This window comes from Phacochoerus africanus, chromosome 8 (assembly GCF_016906955.1).
Source record: "Phacochoerus africanus isolate WHEZ1 chromosome 8, ROS_Pafr_v1, whole genome shotgun sequence".
NCBI lineage: Eukaryota > Metazoa > Chordata > Mammalia > Artiodactyla > Suidae > Phacochoerus > Phacochoerus africanus.
Window position 1 is genome coordinate 21,216,662 of NC_062551.1, and position 7,405 is coordinate 21,224,066.

Genomic DNA, 7,405 nt, shown 5'->3' on the forward strand with positions numbered 1-7,405 from the left:
ATTATTTCTATCAGTAGAATTTATATACTTAATACTGCATCTTCCTTTATCCTTATCTCTGTCCATGAGACTATATTACATACAGATTATGTAGCATGAACCGTAGTAGCAGGAAAGACCTTTTTTAAGGATGTGATGCTTGAGCATGGTAGCACAAGCAAGAGAAATCTTATTAGGATAGAAATGGTGAGGAAGCAGGGTGTTTATCCAGCATGGGATAAGCACATAACACATAGTAAGGACACAGGAAGTCTGCCCTGGATGTTTTTTACAGAAAATTTTCAGCTGAAAGACTTCACCTGATATATTAAGAATGCTAATTGTAGTCAATGAATTACAAATAACTACATAGACAAAATGATAGTCTCTCTTGCTTTTTCTAGAAACAAAGTTAGCTCAAATTAAAAATTTATGGTAATTTATGTTTGGGGAATTTAAAGGCAGTTCAAAGTCAATGGCAATTTATCCTACTACATGATCAGTATCATTGATTATGTAATCAGCATATTAGCAAATGCATTCAAAATTTTCTAATATCTGTGCAGCTTTCAAGCTACTAAGAGGCATAGTTAAATTACATTGAGATGAATAGTATGTTCTTAATTGGGCCATTTCGGTGATTGTACTAGTTTGCATAGTTAGATGATTTTCAAATAGTTTGCCTAGGTTAAACAATCTGAAACGTGTACAGTAGTGAAGACTGAAGTAGTTTAGAATGTAGTGTATTTATAATAACACATGGGTGTCATGGGGTGGAGTTTTGATATGTATGATTTGAAAAGCTGCCCACTTGATTCACATCCTGACTGACCACCTACAAATCCCTTATTAGATTTGTGGGGAAAAAAAAATCTAATACTAGATTGATTGAACTCAAATCTAGTTGGACTTTTATCCCTGGGCCTGTTACTTATACTTCAGTAATTTTGTTAAACTCTCTGCATCTTAATTTTATTATGGCAAAATCAAGATTGTGATATTTAGCTAATGTGCGTGATGATCATGCAACTTGGGAAAAAGAATCTGTATTCTCAGGATTTAGTGTTAATTAATGACTAGTTGTCTTTCTCTAAAAATACAAGCATATGAGAGTCTAAGAATAAGCATTGTTATTGCATTTCATCAGTGGAAATTCATGCGTTTACCTCATCCTAGTACCAGCTTGAACTAAGTGACTGACACATAGCAGGGTCCTGAATAGGAAAGTCAGTGCATCCTTGCAGGTCCAGAGATCCAGAATCAGGGCATCATATTACAAAGCTGTAAAGTCCTTTTCGTGAGGCAGTAAGCTTATTGGTGGCAAGGAGTGACTCTTTCTATCACCAGTATTAGTTTAGTGCAATGCCCATTGTAGGCAGTCACTCAAATCACCAACATTAGGTCCTTTTTAAATCCACTCTAATTACATTATTGCTACTCGATGGACTTTCTTTTTTCTTTTTCTTTTTTTTCTTTGTCTTTTTGCCTTTTCTTGGGCCGCTCCTGCGGCATATGGAGGTTCCCAGTCTAGGGGTCGAATCGGAGCTGTAGCCACTGGCCTACGCCAGAGCCACAGCAACACTGGATCCAAGCCGCGTCTGCGACCCACACCACAGCTCACAGCAACGCCGAATGCCCAACCCACTGAGCAAGGGCAGGGATTGAACCCGCAACCTCAGGGTTTCCAGTTGGATTTGTTAACCACTGCACCATGACGGGAACTCCTCGATGGACTTTCTTGATCTCTCTGAGCTTCCACTTTCCAAATGTTAATTTTTCTCCAGTATGCTAGGAAGATTTCCTCTCTGCTTCACAGACTGGTAGCATAAATAAGAGTTACAAGATAGAGTATTATTATCTACTACAGTAGGTCCATGGATCAGTGATTTGTGTAAGGTCCAGCAAAATCAATCGCCGAGCTATACATTTCAATGCACAGAAGATATTTGGCAGCCTGTGACAAAGTTGGAGGTGAGCTGTTTGATGACCTATTTTGTCAGTAGCTGCTTCCTTATTTAAAAAACAAATAATTTGTCAAAAACGACCTTTGAAATTGCTTTATAAATGGTCCTCAGCAAAAATGGCAACCATGTTCCCATTCCCAGTGGACAAACTCAAGTAGTCTAACACCATTCAGTTCTGAAAGCCAGTGACTAACATGAAATTTGCCTTGTTTCCTCCCCCAGATTAATTTTTATTCTTATAAAACATCTCCTTAGTTTTTAACAGGTCATTAGTCATTTATTTATCAACCAAATAATTCACATCATTGCAAATGACCCCTATAATACTGTTCTCTCAGCTGAATGACTCTTCAGCAAAGCACTAATGAGTAGCATGTGTAACTTCAACTTATCTTGTTTATTGTACTTGGACCATGTCAACTACATCAGTTGATTAAGAGTTCTGACAGGAAAGCAGAATTGGCAGTCTTCTAACTACAGATAAGCTTACATTCTTAAGAATGGTGGTAGACCTACTCTGAACCCTCAAAGCTACAGAATTTCTATATCCTGCAAGTAATTCCTAAAGACTTTGTCTCTTCTGCTTTTGGAAAATACAGCTAACATTTCCACTTTATTGTTGCAACCAAAGGGGTTGTATTCTGCCCAACTATCCTGGTTTTAAGTAGGAGTCCTTAATGGAAAGAGTTTCATTTTATATTTCAAGATGTAACACTAAATCTACTTTTTACCCAAAGATATTTAGAGACTCTCTTACATCCTCCCATTCTTTGATTTTAGAAAGTATATTTCTTCTATTTTCAAGATCAATATTGACTTTTGTTTTTTTAATAATAAAATAGGTTAATCAGAATGGCAATGGAAGAAAATAATTTTGTGTGTTCTAATTTTACCTAGAAAAACTTGGAAACAATGTCCAAAGATTAATAATCCATTAGATATAAAGCTCTAAATTGTTAATAAAGTGTTGAGTGCAATGTTGTATCTATTTCAATGTATCTATCTAATACTCCTATATGACCTAATTTATATGAAGTATCAGAATAGAAGAGTAACTCCTTCTTTGAGATTTTTGAGGGAAGACTTCCTGGGTTGACAGGAATATTCTTTAATTTGGTCTGACTGATAGTTACAAAGTTTTATATATTTATCAAGTTTCACCAAATTGTACATTTTTTCTTATTCCTTTAGGGCTGAACCCACAGCATATGGAAGTTCCCAGGCTAGGGGTTAAATTGGAGCTTTAGCTGCCAGCCTACACTATAGCCACAGCAATGCCAGATCCAGGCTGCCTCTGTAACCTATAGTACAGGTCACAGCGATGCTGGATCTTTAACCCACTGAGCAGGGCCAGGGATCGAACCTGCATCCTCTTGGGTATTAGATGGGTTTGTTACCACTGAGAAATGAAAAAACTCCAAATTTTTATATTTACATTTTTAACATAAAAATAGTTAATCATTTTCAAAACTACAAATAAATAATATTCAAATAAAGCCTTTTCTATACAGGTGTATAATTTACAGAAAATAGTCCTACTATTCAAATAGTCCATATTTGTATATTGTTTTTATTTTTATGTCTGTATTGAAACTTTTATTTATTTTTAAAATTTTACTGGAGTATAGTTTACTTGCAAAGTTTTATTAGTTTCAGGTGTACAGCGAAGTTATCAGTTATACATTATCCATTCTTTTTCCCACATGGAGAATAGTATGGAGGTTCCTTGAAAAACTAAATATAGAACTACCATATGACCCAGCAATCTCGCTCCTGGGCATCTCTCTGGAGAAAACTGTATTTCTAAAAGATATGTGCACCCCAGTGTTCTTTGCAGCACTATTTATAATAGCCAAGACATGGAAGCAACCTAAATATTGTCTCTAACTTTTAACAAGAGAAGAAATATTACTAAAAAGTCTTTCATTCATAGCATTATTAATGCCACATGTTTTTCTATGGGTGAAACTGAAAATGTGTGAAACAAATATACAAAAAATGTAGGGATTATTAACTCTATGTGCTTAAGACTGAAGGGATCACCAGCGTGGTTAGGACATATTTCTACCTATAAATAGCATATATTTTATAAATTCAACTAGTTTCTAAAAATTAAATTTCCATTCATAGAAGCATCTAATAAAAACTTTTTTTTTTTTGAGTGAAGCAGGGTTCAGAGAAATGGGAAATTATTTTGCTTGATAAAAATAATTTTTTAATATATCAATAATTATAATTTTTGTTGACTGCCTACTATGTAACAGGCACTTTAGGGTTTAGGATCAACAACTAGTGAGCAAAATCAGACACAGTCTCACCATTCTAATGGAATTTAGTTCAGGTAGACAGAACGTAAAGAATGGGGAGAGAATTCAGAAATTTAAAGAGAAGGACGTTGTGAAAGGGGAAAATAAAACACCAGAATAATGCACATTCTTGCCGTGGCATTCATGCCAATACCAGGCGCCTACCATAGCTTGAACTCATTAAAGAAAGGGGCTAAGTCTTAGTATTAACTGGAACCCCTATGCCAGGGCCTGGCACAGAAAGCTCTTCATTGTATAGTTGTCAAATGAATGCATGACTGAGTGAGACAGAGACAGCATTTCTTAAAACACAAAGGAATAATTAAGGGCATTTCAAATCAAAGCATCATTTGATCAATTTTTTAAAAATAAATGACACATGTATCATATGGAATTAGATTGAAATCACCTACTTATTCCATGTGTACCTGAAAGTTTAGAAATTCTTTTAAGCAATGATTCCCAAGGCTGACTAGGAAGACTTAGTGTCAAAAACCCATAGGACCCCAGGCAGACATAGGAAAAATAAAACCTGGGAGGCTGGTTTCCAACAACATTAGCATTAGGACTATGTTTTCATGGTTTTCATCCATCATAGCCGAGGAGCAGGCAGTTCTTTGGAGCTTTAACAAATGTTCGACACTCTCTGTTTTGTGTATAAAGCACTTCACACGTCTCCTTTTAGAAGCGCATCTGATTAGATTGTAGCCTGGAACGCTCAGAAACCCATAGAGTAATATTAATGGTTTCCAAGTCTTTGGTACAAGAACAGAAACAAAATGAAGGCAAAGCCAGGCCCTGAAGGAGTTGGGTGTGTTAATGAATGATGGCCTCTTTCCATCTTCTGAAATTCGATTGAGTCACAGCAGATGGGCAAGGGCTCCATGGGAAAAGCGAATTATGCTCATCAGACTGTTGTTACATTTCTCACAATCACATTCTCCTCACTTCACCTGTTGTACGTCTTGGGCTGATTACTTATGCATCTCATCTCATATTGGCAGTCCTGGTTCAGAGATAATCTTTAATTGGTTTTTCCTTCCCATATGTGAATTTGTTAAAGATTTTTATCTATTCTTTCCCTCATCCGACAAAGCTTGCCCATTGAGTTATTTTGGAGAGGACGATGATGAGGTTATAATATTAATATTAATTGAGGAGCTTGGGTGGAATAACTTGTGATAAATGTGTATTCTACATGGTAGGCTCAGGGAAAGTTTATAGAGGTTAATATTCATCCTGTACCTTGGGAATGGAATATTTTATAAGACATTGTTGACACAAAAACAACAGTTGACAAAAGTTATTGGGGTCGATCAGACATTAGATTAAGTTCTTGCTAAAAGGCACATTCCCTTGCTTTTTATTTAACAGTATTTAAAAACATTTATTTTTCTCCACAGCTAAACTCATTGTTTCACTCCCTAAAACGTTTCTTGTAACTCTAAGATGGGGTAAGAATGTAACCATCAAGGGAAATGGGATTGTGTTGTGGAAATACCTTAATTTGGTGTTTAGGTCTGATTTAGATGCTTATTTACTTATTTACTATATAGGTGTAGGCAAGCTACTCCACCTCAATTTCTGAATAATACTTCTGCCATCAAAGTGTTGCTGAGAAGATAAAGCAAAAAACATTATAGGTAGAGTCACTTTTGATGCTTGGGGGGAAAAAAGAAAAGCAGGATCAATAATAGGTTGATGAGTCTGAAAGGATGTAGTGGAAAGGGGATTGAATAAAGTAAAAGTCAACCCTTACTGGGGTTTTTTCCTGCCATATTAGGGTTTACAACTACATCAATGGAACACCCATTTTATGACATAGAATCAATATCTGTAAACAAGTAAATATTTATAATGATCTTGTTGAAGCAAGGGTGAGAATTTTCACATCCCTACCCATATGACTCTTTCCTTCTCTTTACAAGACACTGCAGCCTGAGTGGCTAAGCAATGTCCCTTTTCATCTTCCGAATCCTATGAGAAAATAATAATGTGCTTGCATTAAAAAAAATGCTTCTGTAATGGAAAACCATTATAATCACCAGAGTCCAACTAGGAAAACAGAAACCACTGAAAGTACATAAGTCACAGGAAATAACGTGCTGGGAATTTGTTATATTGATGACAATTGCTAGGAAGCCTAAAGAAGGCTCTGGTACAGTCCAGAGATTAGCAAATGCAAAAATCCTTTGCCACCTTGGATGAGTCAAGGGAAAGGCAGGGTTACCAGATTTGAGGGGCTAGAATCACCAAAGAAATTCTGATGCTACACAGACCCAGCTTGAGGCAGAGAACAAGAAGGGGAAAATCCCTAGACCTTCTATTCTTTCTGCCTTCCCATCTCTCACCAATATCTACTGTTGGCTAAACCTAGCCAAAATTTAGCAGACCTAAGAAACTGCAGAGATCATGATTATTTGAAGTGCTCTGATAAGTCTTGCAATTAAAAAGTCTAATATCGGGAGTTCCCGTCATAGCTCAGCGGCAAACTCAACTAGTATCTTTGAGGACTCAGATTTGATCCCTAGCCTCACTCAGTGGGTTAGGATCCAGCATTGCCATGAGCTGTGGTGTTGGTTGCAGACACGGCTTGGATCCTGCATTGCTGTGGCGTAGGCTGGCAGTTACAGCTCCAATTTGACTCCTAGCCTGGGAACTTCCATATGCTGCAGGTGCAGTCCTAAAAAGCAAAAGGCCAAAAAAAACAAAAAACAAGCAAAAAAAAAAGTCTAATTTCATTTAACTTAGTGTCTTTTGATCATATGTCATGACAGATTTTTATTTTTATTTTCCAGAAACATGGTGTAACGTAACCTGATCTCCTCTTCCATGACATAGATCTTGTGAACGTAAGTCCAAAACATTTTAGTAATCTTTTACCTGACACACTCTTGCTTGAAGTACCTATATGATAGAAACTTACTCTTGCATAGGATACCGTGTTCCACTTTTGATGACATTTAGAAATTTTTGAAAGTGATCTCTTTCATCTTCCAATCACTGGTTTTGTCCTCTTGGAGCAAGTTAAAGGACTACTAAATAGAAAGTAACTCTTTTCAAGTATCTTGCTAATGAAATTTATCATGCGCCACCTCACATACCTCATTCAGAGCTAAACACCACTGCTTCCTCCTCCACACCCTCGAATACTTG

At 36.5% G+C, this 7,405-nt stretch overlaps 1 long non-coding RNA gene across 2 annotated transcripts in view; it reads left to right on the forward strand.

The window, feature by feature from the left end:
• Window positions 1-7,091, forward strand: part of LOC125134560 (uncharacterized) — a 273,841-nt gene extending 266,750 nt beyond the window's left edge. For both annotated transcript variants that reach the window (XR_007136685.1, XR_007136686.1), the window contains exon 3: window positions 7,048-7,091. This is a non-coding gene — a long non-coding RNA (uncharacterized LOC125134560). The remainder of the gene's footprint in view (window positions 1-7,047) is intronic.
• The last annotated feature ends 314 nt before the right edge of the window (window positions 7,092-7,405 follow it).